General features: G+C 43.8%; 1 protein-coding gene across 1 annotated transcript in view; it reads left to right on the top strand.

Annotated features, from left to right (window-relative positions):
• Positions 1-13070, top strand: part of epg5 (ectopic P-granules autophagy protein 5 homolog (C. elegans)) — a 124358-nt gene that overhangs the window by 3061 nt on the left and 108227 nt on the right. The gene's annotated exons all lie outside the window — the stretch shown is intronic.

The raw sequence follows: 13070 nt of genomic DNA on the forward strand, positions 1-13070 counted from the left end.
AAACTCTTGGCTTAAAGAAGTGCTTCCTGGCTTCAGTCTGAAATGCACTTCTACCTTATTTCCATTGATGTTCTCGAGCACGTGTTTCTCCCTTAAGCTAAAAGAATTCTGCTGGTTCTAACTTTATCAATATCTTTTGAAGACCTGGATTAGGTCCCCATGCAGTCTCCTCTGCTCGAGACTAAACAGGTTTAACTCTCTGAGACTGTCACAGTAGGACATGTCCTTAAGTCGTAAGTTGCTTGCCTCTGCATGGCTTTGAATGCTGCTATGTCTTTTTTTTTTTTTCTATCATGGTGACCAGAGCTGCACACAATTCTTCAGATATGTTCTCACTAGTACATTACATAGTATAAGCATAGTGTCTCTGGATTTATATTGAACAGTTTTTGCCTTTGGCATTTTTCATTCTTCCTAGTGTATTAATCAAATGATCAACTTCAATTTTAAAGTTTGTAAAGTTAGGCATCTTCTTGGACCACTTACATTTATGAATGTGGAATTTACCAAAATAAATACTGCCGAACATTGAGCAAAACTTCTTTATCCTTTAAGAAAATATTAACAGCAGTAGTCATTTTAGAAAACAATTCCAGATCACTCAAAAATAGTTTTGTGTAAATACATTCAAAAACAAGTAAATAATACTTTCCTCCTCAAAGTTACAACAAACACAGGTTATTCAATATCTATTTTAAACCTCATGAGCACCTGGTTTACAAGATAAATACAATGAATAATGTTGAAAGTAACCTCTCAAATTTTATTTGGAATTCAGTACTTTCTTGAGATATTATATACTTACTTCCAATTAATGTCTTCAGACTGGGAAAGCCAAAAACATTTTGCTGAAGGAACCCACACTTACTTATACTGGGCCAGTTTGTAGTTGAAAGTCAACCAAATCTGCATGTCATTAGGAGGAAAATAAATGCAGACAGAGAGCAAGCCTGTCTTCTGGAGCCATGGGACAGCAGGGTTCACACATCCTACCCACCCATCCAGGTCTAACACACTATCTATTTGCACTTGCTAGCCAGCCTCTCCTGCATGCCTTTGTGCATGTTGTTTTTCTGCTTTTCCTCCCAATCATAATTTGCAAATGTCCCAAAAACACTGCAAGGGCATGTCCCCTTGAGCTGTGAGGCAGCACAGCTATTTAAAATTGGTATTTATAAGAACAGCATTAGCATTACTCAGAATCATTACAGATGTATATGGCATAGTAAAAGTTTAAGTTTATTGTTGTATTTAGAGGCAGTCTTATGACAGTAATGCAGTCAGTCAGAAATCTGAATCTGTTGCGATTCTTCGTTATCAGCTCTCTTAATGGCAGTTCTTTTCACCTCCTTTTGACAGGGTGTGACACACTATTTATTTCAAATGAATATTTTGAAATTCATATTTTCACAAACATTGTAGCAGTGCTACTTAAAAACTGCATCTCCCAGCAGTCGCTGCTGGGGTCAAAGGTAGCCACAGGCAGATAAAAGGAGGGCAGAGGGCAAAGAGAGGAAAAGTTTTTTGTTTTTGGTTTGTATTGTTGCGGTTATTTGTTGTCTCTCCTACTGTTATTTGAACTGTGATCATTTTTGTCTTGGACTGTATTTGTTTGTTGGGGACTGGATTGTCTGTCTACTTGTTCACTGAGAGCTGTATTGGATTATTGGATTTTTCGGAACAGTGGAGCGCTCCCGAATCAACCATCAACCTCATCAGTAAATACCGGTAGGACTGTATTTTCCCTTCTCCATTGCAACTTACAGATTCGCTGGACTTAACTTGGTCACTATTCATCTTTCAACCTGTTTCTTATATATGGACTTGGCTGTGTGGTGTTTGTGTTTATTTTGTGTATGTGTAATATCGCCGAAGGGGTCAGGGGTGGTATTACTGTTTTCATTTCTCAATTCATGTCATTATATTTATAATTGTTTGTCATTCCCAGTGTGCTTATTTGTCTCTGTGGTGAGAGTGTGTGGGTCGATCCAAGGCTGGGGACGTTCCTGGGATCTCTGCTTTTAAAATAAATAAATCACAGTCTTCGTTGGCGGTGTGAATCTTAGCAGCTCCTGACCGCTACAGATTTTGGCGAGCCGGGTAGGAGCCAGGTTAATTACGTTCCCTTCTGACTGACTTTACATACACATCCGACAGAAGCATGTCTGTTGTAAGCGCAGTGCAGGCCGAGGAGCTTGAGCTGAGTGGACCGCTGGTGGACGTGCGTCCACAGCCTAGGCCACGTCACGTTACGGTCAGAGCCCCGGAGGAAGAATTGAGCCTGCTGGATTCCCTGTGTGTCTCCAGTCCGGAGCAGCCCGAGACGGATGAGGGACGGCTTCTGCATGACCTGACGTTGCGCCTTGAACAGCTAGAGACGCGGGTGGATCACATCGCCGGCAGTTTTCTCAACCGAGATGAAACCATCCATGATCTCATCGATGCCATGGCCTCCCGAGTTTCCGGTGAGGCGGTTGTGAGGGTGCAGCGTCTGGAGCAGTCCTTCGCGAAGTGTGTGCAGCGCCTGGAAGCCAATATGAGGGAGGAGATCAGGAGGCAGGTGCAGGATAGCTGGCGTGCCGTCACGCAGCCACTGGGGCAGTCGACTCCTTTAGCGGGAGTGGGGATCAACTGGGGACAGTCGTCCTTGTCCGTTGCGATGCCGCGGATGGAGTTCCCTAAGCTGGCCCCTCAGTGTGCACCCATGGGCATTGTCGACTTTGTGGAGGAGGTCGACTTGTTCGTGGAACTGCATCCTCTGAGTGGAGCCGAGCTGCGGGGATTCCTGAACACGGCACTCAGCGGGCCGGCGCGCTCTTGGTGGTTTGCTGAGCGGCACAAGTGTAACACCTGGGCGGAGTTTCGCGCTGCCTTCCTGAAAGCATTCCTCTCAGATGAATACCAGGTGCTGTTGGAAGAAAAGCTCCGGACCTTTGTACAGAAGTCATCGCAGAGTCTCAGGGACTTTGTCTCTGAGTTCCGTGCGTTGTGCCTTAAGTGGCGATCTGCCATGCGTAAGGAAGAGATATTGCGACGTGTCCTTGACGCTTGTGACCCTCGGGTGGCGGCTACTTTGAGGGGGGTCGTGAAGTCGGTAGATGAGTTGGTGAAGGTGGGGTCCCGAGTGGAAAAGGACTGGGCGGCTATCGGGATTAGTGGGTCTCGAAAGGGTCCCACGTCTCGGGATGTCCCCTGTCCCAAACCACGAGGGAAAGCCTCAGTGGATCCCCGTGCCGATCTCACCCTGGTGCAAGCCACCTTGCCCCTCTTAGTGCTGCCCGTTCAAGTGCGAGGTGTCACTGGAGAGGCGGTCGTAGATACAGGGAGCACTTATACCCTTATGAAATACAGCTTGTGGTAAAAACTTAAAGTGCCTCATGAGCAATTAAGGGGAAGTGCAAAAGTAAAATTCTTTCTTGCGGATGGAAGGGCGCACGGGGCCAGGGGAAGGGTTCCTATGAGGCTCTGCTTACATGAGACACACTGGGAGACAGAGGTTTACATCCTGGAAGATGACCACCTGTCGATGCCCTTATTACTGGGAATGGACTCTCTTGTGTCGGTAGGTCTGACTATCCATCTGTCGCGGCTGGAGTATGAGTTGCCGGGGGGTGAAGTCCATCGGTTTGGGACGAAGGCTCAAAGCAATCTGGTTTGGCCTAACTTGTGTTATTATCTCGCGCAGTTGGTGGATGAGCCCAGCCCAGTAGAGAAGGCTATTCTTGAACAGCCGGAGCTCGTTCAGCCACTGCTTAGGAGGTGGCACTCGTTGTGGACGGACAAATTGGGTCGGACTGAGGTGGTGTGTCATCACATTCACACAGTCGACCCTGTCCCTGTTCGGCACAGAGCCTACAGAGTGTCTCCTCTGAAAAGAGGAATAATCAAGGAGTGGGTTGACCAGATGTTGGCAGAGGGGGTCATCGAGCCTTCCACCTCGCCATGGGCTAGCCCCACGGTACTCGTTCAGAAGGCCGACGGGACCTACCGATTCTGTGTGGACTATCGGGAGCTGAACAAGAAGACCTTGGATGACGCTTACCCCATGCCACTCATTCATGACATCTTGGAGTCTTTGCATGGGGCAGCAGTGTTCAGCTCCCTTGATTTGAAGTAAGGGTATTGGCAGGTGAGGATGGGGAAGAGTAGCATGGAAAAGACAGCCGTCATCACCCCGGAGGGGTTGTTCCAGTTTCGGGTGATGCCCTTTGGACTGAAAAACGCTGGGGCGTCATTCCAACGGCTAATGGAGCAGGTACTCCGGGGACTCATTGGGAAGACCTGTTTTGTTTTTATTGATGACATCATTGTATTCTCCCCATCTGTCCAACAACATCTTAAGGACCTCGACCACATCTTCCAGAAACTGCATAAGGCTCATCTCACCCTTAACATCAAGAAGTGTAGATTTCAGCAAGACCATCTGAACTTCCTCGGCCATGTGGTGTCAGCAGACGGAGTCCGAGTGGACCCGAAGAAAATTAAGTCCATCTTGGACTACCCAGCGCCCCAGGAGGTAAAAAGTCTCCAGCGCTTCCTGGGGATGGCTGGGTGGTTCCACAAATTTGTGCATGGGTTTGCCGACATCGCTGCCCCTTTGTTCCAGTTGCTGAGGAAAGGATCCCCCTGGGAGTGGTCACCAACGTGCCAGGACTCTTTTGAAAGACTCAAACAGGCCCTGATATTGCCACCAGTCCTGGCACAGCCTGATCCGTCATTAACCTTTCAGGTCCACACTGACGCAAGTGACCTCGGGCTCGGTGCCGTTCTATGCCAAACTAGCCAAGGAGAGGAAAGAGTGGTGGCCTATGCTTCTCGGTCACTAAAGGGCGCCGAGTATAATTATTCCACCACCGAGAAGGAATGCCTCGCTGTCGTGTGGGCCGTGGAAAAGTGGCGGCACTTCCTGGAGGGAACATCGTTTGAAGTCTACACTGACCATAGGGCTCTGACCTGGGCATTCAATTGCCCGAAGACCACGTCTAGGCTAACAAGGTGGGTATTGCGCCTCCAACAGTTCACGTTCAGGGTGTGCTATCGGAAGGGTTGTGCTAACGTTGTGCCCGATGCCTTATCACGGGTTCACGAGCCCGCGCCAGTGGTATGTGCGGTATCGGTCTCTAACCCTTGGCCTGATCTTCCCCTGAACATGCAGGAAATCGTTCAATCTCAAGCAGCCAGTCCTGTATGTCAGGGGTTGAGAGAGGGCTCGGGGGGGAGGCCTGACCGCATACATTATAGGGAACTTCAAGGGGCACTCTATCGCTGCGTTCCAACAAAAGATCGGGGTTACCATTATCAGTTGGTAGTGCCCGAGACATATGTGCCCAAGTTCCTACAGTATTATCATGATAGCCCGATCGGTGGTCACCTTGGACGTACTAAAACACTGTTTAAAATCTTGGAGGTGGCATGGTGGCCGACTGTACGCAAAGACGTCTGGTCCCATGTCCAGACTTGTACCACCTGTCAGCAATACAAAACCCCACCTGGTCTCCCCTCAGGACAGCTTCAGCCAGTAACCGTCACCACCCCGGGGGAAAGCCTAGGCGTGGACCTAATGGGACCATTTCCTTCTAGCAAGGACCGGAAGACCTACCTGATGGTGGTTGTGGACTATTTTACTCGCTGGGTGGAGCTATTCCCTTTGGCTAATGCCACCGCCAAGAAGATATGTTCCACCCTGAAGGATGAGATATTTACCCGATGGGGGGTGCCGAAGAACATCATCACAGATCGGGGCCCGCAATTTACCGGCTCAGAGGCCAAAGAGTTGTGGAAACAATGGGGGGTGGTTCACCTGAAAACTACAGCATACCATCCCCAATCAAATCGCACTGAGCGGGTGAATCGGACCCTGAAGACCATGATAGCATCCTTCGTCGGAGACCACCATCAGGATTGGACAAAGTGGCTGCCTGAGCTGCGGTTCGCATTGAACACGGCGGTGCACGAGGTTACAGGTGAAACCCCTGTGTTGTTAGCTTTAGGCAGACAGATAAACGGTCCTCTGGAAAGGATTATTGAACTCAACCCACCTAAACCAGACACATCACTACACAATCACCTGCAAAGTATCCAACACATCACACAACAGGTAAAGGAGAGGATGGTGAAGTCCCAGTCCAGACAATCTCAATCGTACAACCAGAGACATAAGCTTGTGCAATTCTCGGTTGGGGAGAAAGTCTGGATCAGGACTCATCCCCTCTCCAAAGCCTCTGAGAAATTCACTGCTAAACTGGCTCCTAAGTGGTTCGGCCCTGCTACGGTTGTCCAAAAGAAGGGACCTGTGACCTACGCAATAGAGTGGGGATTGCCAGGGACTAAAAAAATAGACACGGTAAACATCTCCAATCTCAAGCCTTGGTTCGGCCGTACACCACGGCCTGGGGGTGGGGATTGTAGCAGTGCTACTTAAAAACTGCATCTCCCAGCAGTCCCTGCTGGGGCTGCTGGGGTCAAAGGTAGCCACAGGCAGATAAAAGGAGGGCAGAGGGCAAAGAGAGGAAAAGTTTTTTGTTTTTGGTTTGTATTGTTGCGGTTATTTGTCGTCTCTCCTGCTGTTATTTGAACTGTGATCATTTTTGTCTTGGACTGTATTCGTTTGTTGGGGACTGGATTGTCTGTCTACTTGTTCACTGACAGCTGTATTGGATTATTGGATTTTTCGGAACAGTGGAGCGCTCCCGAATCAACCATCAACCATCAACCTCATCAGTAAATACCTGTAGGACTGTATTTTCCCTTCTCCATTGCAACTTACAGATTCGCTGGACTTAACTTGGTCACTATTCATCTTTCAACCTGTTTCTTATATATGGACTTGGCTGTGTGGTGTTTGTGTTTATTTTGTGTATGTGTAATATCGCCGAAGGGGTCAGGGGTGGTATTACTGTTTTCATTTCTCAATTCATGTCATTATATTTATAATTGTTTGTCATTCCCAGTGTGCTTATTTGTCTCTGTGGTGAGAGTGTGTGGGTCGATCCAAGGCTGGGGACGTTCCTGGGATCTCTGCTTTTAAAATAAATAAATCACCGTCTTCGTTGGCGGTGTGAATCTTAGCGGCTCCTGACCGCTACAACATTGCTTCCAATTCTTTAACCTTGCATCGACTCCAAAATGATACAGGGCAAATCCTGTTATAGCGAATACCGAAGTAACAAAATTTTCAGAATAATGAATACTTTTTGTTGGCCCAGACAAATGTTCATACAATATCATGTTTAACAGATTTTGTTTTAACAAGATGTAAATTGCAGTAATATTTTCTCAATCAAAAATGGCCACCGAAGATAATAATGCAATACAAAAAATACTTAATGCCTACATTTTCGCCAAGTCTCAGGATCCCTGCAACAGACGGTCTCTTTCTTTTTAGACCAAAAGAAAGTGACAGTCTGTAGCAAAACTTCCAGTCTTGGTCAGTCTTGGCAACAGTGTAGGCGTGACATAATACAGGTATATCTGAACTCTGAGTCAGTGCTCCACTGAGCGTCCATGTGGGTAGCTGAGTCGTGTGAGATTGTTGTGTGTTTTTTACCACGTTTCATAGCACTTCTCAAGTTCAAGTACACAAGACAGGACACGGCAGTTGTCCAGCTTTATCTCTCATCTTCACATTAGAAGAAAACCTGCGGCTCAGAATCACCTCTGTAGCAGACCAGGAGAGTGTGAGGAAGAAAACCTGCGGCTTAGACTCACCTCTGTAGCAGACCAGGAGAGTGTGAGGAAGAGCAGGTTAAAGCCTGGTGCTATGTGTTCTAAACATCATGCAATAATCATGTTACGCAGTAAACTTGATCCTGCAGAGGACGATTATTTACTGTGCCCTTGGTTTAATGTTTAACAGACACAGCACAGCAGCTACGGAGATGCCCTTGTGCTGCTGCCATTACAGATGCCCAATACAATAGTATACATATTTTTCCATATTTGTTTTAACAAAATTTCTATTATTATAAACAAAATATTTTTATGGTCCCATGATTTACATTACAACGGAATTCCACCAGTAGCCGTAACTGAACAACAGGGAGCATACACAGCACTTATGACAACATATTGTTAACTTTTAACCACTAGTCTCTTGATGTCTTTGAATGACAATGAATAATCTGATTTTACAGATAGGTTTTTCCCTTGATAAAACTTGTTTATTTTTAGCACATGTAACCTGCTCTCCACGCTCATTAATACGTATTTATATGTTTACTAGAATTCTGATTAATCAAAACTTTTCAGCGGTAGACAGTTTATCATAATCAGAAGCTTGCTTTCTGTCAGAGCAGCTCTTTGTAATTCAAAATCACTGCACTTACTTTTAACACCACCTTCATGAGGTGCTGCATTGGTTTTGACATATGACACTCTGTGACTGTTTAATTGTTCCCACACACTTTTAAGCAATATTCACTCATGGTTGTCTCCAGACATAAATATTGCACATCTGGCTCTGCAAGACTACATATTGATTAGCACACGCAAGTAAAAATTTTACTGTACTCTTTACATGTGACAATATTGACTCAATGAATCTGACTAGTAAAGGCATTAAAGACAGTCAAATACATGTTGGTTAGGTTGTCTAGCACTTCCAAAATTGACCCTTACAGAGTGCAAGTGTGGTTATACATGTATTAGTGGACTCTATGATAGACCTAAGCAGGTCTACAGATGTTTACTGCCTTCCATCCAGGGCTGCCATGTTAGGCTCAGCCCCCATGGCCATAAAATGATTACATGTGTTTGTGTATTATATGTTATGTAACTATTAAGTGTCACGGACATTAAAAACAAGTTATCATAGTAGAAATTGCACTATACAGAAAATAAAATTCATGATCACAAATCAGCAAAATCTGAATAACATGGTAGTCAAATTCAGAAACTGTAACTAACTGTGGGGCATAGGAGTGCAATAATTTGACTTTTCTGAAGGACAGAGAGTTGGTAGTGGTTTAAGTTCTCCAGGACTTCTATTAAATTTTTATTTTCCACTATTGTGTTGTCAGGGGGGACATATCTTACTTAGGCATACTAAAATGTGGATCCATAAAGTAGAATGACAAGAGAGTTTTAGGTTTATGAATCTATGAACAAAAGTAAATAAAGATATACTATATGTGTTCATATAGGTTGTATTTTATTTAATGCATTACATTTTTAAATCTGTGCAGAACTCTAATCCTGACCACCAAGATGTGAACTAATTAGAAATTAAATTGACCTAATCATTCATGATTGTCTGAAAAGCACACCAGTAAGCATCATGGGCTCAAACGTCTAGGGACCTGGTTTCAGCCAAATCACTTTTGTGTGTTGCTTGCAAATTATTTCAGTTTCACCATGGGCTTTTTTTCAGTTTTCTTCACATATCCCAAAACTTTTGTGGCCGAGTGTGTTTTACCCTTGATGTAGTTGCGATGTGATAGCCTCCCTGGCTCAAAAGCAAAATTGAAGAGGGCAAAGGAGGTCTTTAAAACAAACTCTTGGATATTTGGTCAATACCCTTAAATTATCACTGCAACTTAATCAGTTCATTATCTTTGAACCACTGAGTAAGCCAAATCTCATTTATCGACTGAAAAAGTTGTATTCTCTAATGAGAAAAAAAGCATGTTACGTGTAAAGTAAAATAAAAAAATTTGTTCAATCTCTATGTTTGCCAATCCACTAAAGAAAGAAATTGTTTAGGATACTTCAAAAAGCATTACTTGTGTGTGTAAATTCTTATAAGGTACAAATGCTAAGCAGTTTACTTATCTCTATGTACTGAATTTATGACAATACTGCTATATAATGCCTCACTGTAACTACTCTTATTATGTTTAGGCAAGTCAGAAATTGTCTTTCTTTTAAGTCATTCTGGTATATATTTAGAAGGGGGTTTGTTGTTTGTCATATACAGTATCTCACAAAAGTGAGTACAGCCCTCACATTTTTGTAAATATTTTATTATATCTTTTCATGGGACAACACTGAAGATATGACACTTTGATACAATGTAAAGTAATCAGTGTACAGCTTGTATAACATTGTAAATATGCTGTCCCCTCAAAATAAGTCAACACACATCCATTAATGTCTAAACTGCTGGCAACAAAAGTGAGTACACCCCTAAGTGAAAAATATCCAAATTGTCCCCAAAGTGTCAATATTTTTTGTGGCCACCATTATTTTCCAGCACTGCTTTAACTCTCTTGGGCATGGAGTTCACTAGAGCTTCAAAGGTTGCCACTGGAATCCTCTTCCACTCCTCCATGATGACATCACGGAGCTGGTGGATGTTAGAGAGCTTGCGCTCCTCCACTTTCCGTTTGAGGATGCCCCACAGATGCTCAATAGGGTTTAGGTCTGGAGATATGCTTGGTCAGTCTAGCACCTTTACTCTCTGTTTCTTTAGCAAGGCAGTGGTCAACTTGGAGGTGTGTTTGGAGTCGTTATCATGTTGTAATACTGCCCTGCGGCCTAGGGAGGGGATCATGCTCTGCTTCAGTATGTCACAGTACATGTTGGCATTCATGGTTCCCTCAATGAACTGTAGCTCCCCAGTGCCGGCAGCACTCATGCAGCCCCAAACCATGACACTCCCACCACCATGCTTGACTGTAGGCAAGACACACTTGTCTTTGTACTCCTCACCTGGTTGCCGCCACACACGCTTGACACCATCTGAACCAAATAAGTTTATCTTGGTCTCATCAGACCACAGGACATGTTTCCAGTAATTCATGTCCTTAGTCTGCTTGTCTTCAGCAAACTGTTTGCGGGCTTTCTTGTGCATCATCTTTAGAAGAGGCTTCCTTCTGGGACGACAGCCATGCAGACCAATTTGATGCAGTGTGCGGCGTATGGTCTGAGCACTGACAAGGTGACCCCCCCACCCCTTCAACCTCTGCAGCAATGCTGGCAGCACTCGTACATCTATTTTCAAAAGACACTCTGGATATGACGCCGAGCATGTGCACTGAACTTCTTTGGTTGACCATGGCGAGGCCTGTTCTGAGTGGAACCTGTCCTGTTAAACCGCTGTATGGTCTTGGCCACCATGCTACAGCTCAGTTTCAGGGTGTTGGCAATCTTCTTATAGCCTAGGCCATCTTTATGTAGAGCAACAATTCTTTTTTTCAGATCCTTGGAGAGTTCTTTGCCATGAGGTGCCATGTTGAACTTCCAGTGACCAGTATGAGAGAGTGTGAGAGCGATAACACCAAATTTAACACACCTGCTCCCCATTCACACCCGAGACCTTGTAACACTAATGAGTCACATGACACCGAGGAAGAAAAATGGCTAATTGGGCACAATTTGAACATTTTTCACTTAGGGGTGTACTCACTTTTGTTGCTAGCGGTTTAGACAATAATGGCTGTCTGTTGAGTTATTTTAAAGGGACAGCAAATTTACACTGTTATACAAGCTGTACACTGACTACTTTACATTGTATCAAAGTGTCATATTTTCAGTGTTGTGTCATGAAAAGATGCACAGTACACATTTTTGTAAATATTTTATTATATGTAATATTTATTTATTCATTAAGCTTCTGTACAAAGTCAAATCCCCTGGAGACAAATGAAGTGCTGTCTTTCTATTTTGCATTTTATTGTTTGTTTAATATTGCTCAGAAACATGACTAATAAGATGACAGCTAAGAAGAGTAAATTAAACTGCATTTAATGTATGATCCAATATTCACTGACTTTGCTTGTATTGATTGACTGCTGTTGGGACTGCATTCTTGTCATAAGACTGCCTCATGAATGTAACAGTTTCACTGTACTGTGTAAATACAACAATAAACTTGAACTTTTACTATGCCATATATATCTGGAATGATTCTGAGTAATGCTAATGCTGTTTTTATAAATACCAATTTTAAATAGTTGTGCTGCCTCACAGCTCAAGGGGACATGACCTTACAGTGTCTTTGGGACATTTGCAAATTATGAGTGTGCATGTTGTTTCTTTGGTTTTCCTCCCAAAGGCATGCAGGTGAGGCTGGCTAGCAAATGCAAATAGATACTGTGTTAGACCTGGATGGATGGATGGATGGATAGGTAGGTGGGTAGGATGTGTGAGCCCTGATGTCTCATGGCTCCAGAAGACAGGCTTGCTCTCTGTCTGCATTTATTTTCCTCCTAATGACATACAGATTTGGTTGATTTGCAAAACACATGAATCAATAAATTTACCTAACGCCACTGATACAACTCCTGCATACCTACAGAGAAGACACATTTAAACTAGTAACTAAATAACATTACTGTCTAATTAGAAATGCAAACATGCCATACCATAATACAGCTGCTGCATTTTAACATGTTGTATATCCATGGATCACAATGCTTATCTAAACTCTGTTGTTGATTTGCCAAATATAGATGAAATAGTTAAAATGACAGAAAGCTATTGTAGCAGACAGAAGCACTTCTCAGATCCGTGGGGCTAAATATTCTGTGTTTCTGTGTCCTTACAATGTATAAATTAATAATTAAGTTGAATTGTGCTACTGAGCTCCTGAATTGATAACGGCAATTTTAGCTTTTTATTTTCTCTCAACGTCAAGTCTTTTGTTCAATTCCTTTTACTCTTGCCATGAAACACGGTCGTTTAAAGTGCACAGGCTGGAGGAAATTGGGGTGGGTTTTCAGGTAGAAACTGTGTTGGTGGAGCCTGTTTAATGGCAGATTTTGCTTCTATTCACAACAAAATTTTGGGTTGCCCCCAGGTGTCTCCAGGCGTGTGTTCTCATTCGAGAATCATGTCTGGCCCTCCTAGACTAATCACTGTGCAAAATGTTGTCACTCTGACATTATAATCGGCAAGTATTACTATGTTAATTCAACACTTCCTTCTTCAACTCAGCTTTTATGTTCATTCATCCATTTGCAGTCCCAATGCATAGGCAAAACAAAAGACATTTAATATACACTATAGCATTACCAAAACCAGCACAACAATACAATGTAACACAACAAAAGCTGCAGGACTATACAGCTCGAACAGTGCTCAATATCCATAGTAAAGTGCAGAGTGTTAAGTGACAGTATATAATTGGAGGA

The sequence above is a fragment of the Erpetoichthys calabaricus genome, chromosome 7, assembly GCF_900747795.2.
Source record: "Erpetoichthys calabaricus chromosome 7, fErpCal1.3, whole genome shotgun sequence".
Taxonomy (NCBI): domain Eukaryota; kingdom Metazoa; phylum Chordata; class Cladistia; order Polypteriformes; family Polypteridae; genus Erpetoichthys; species Erpetoichthys calabaricus.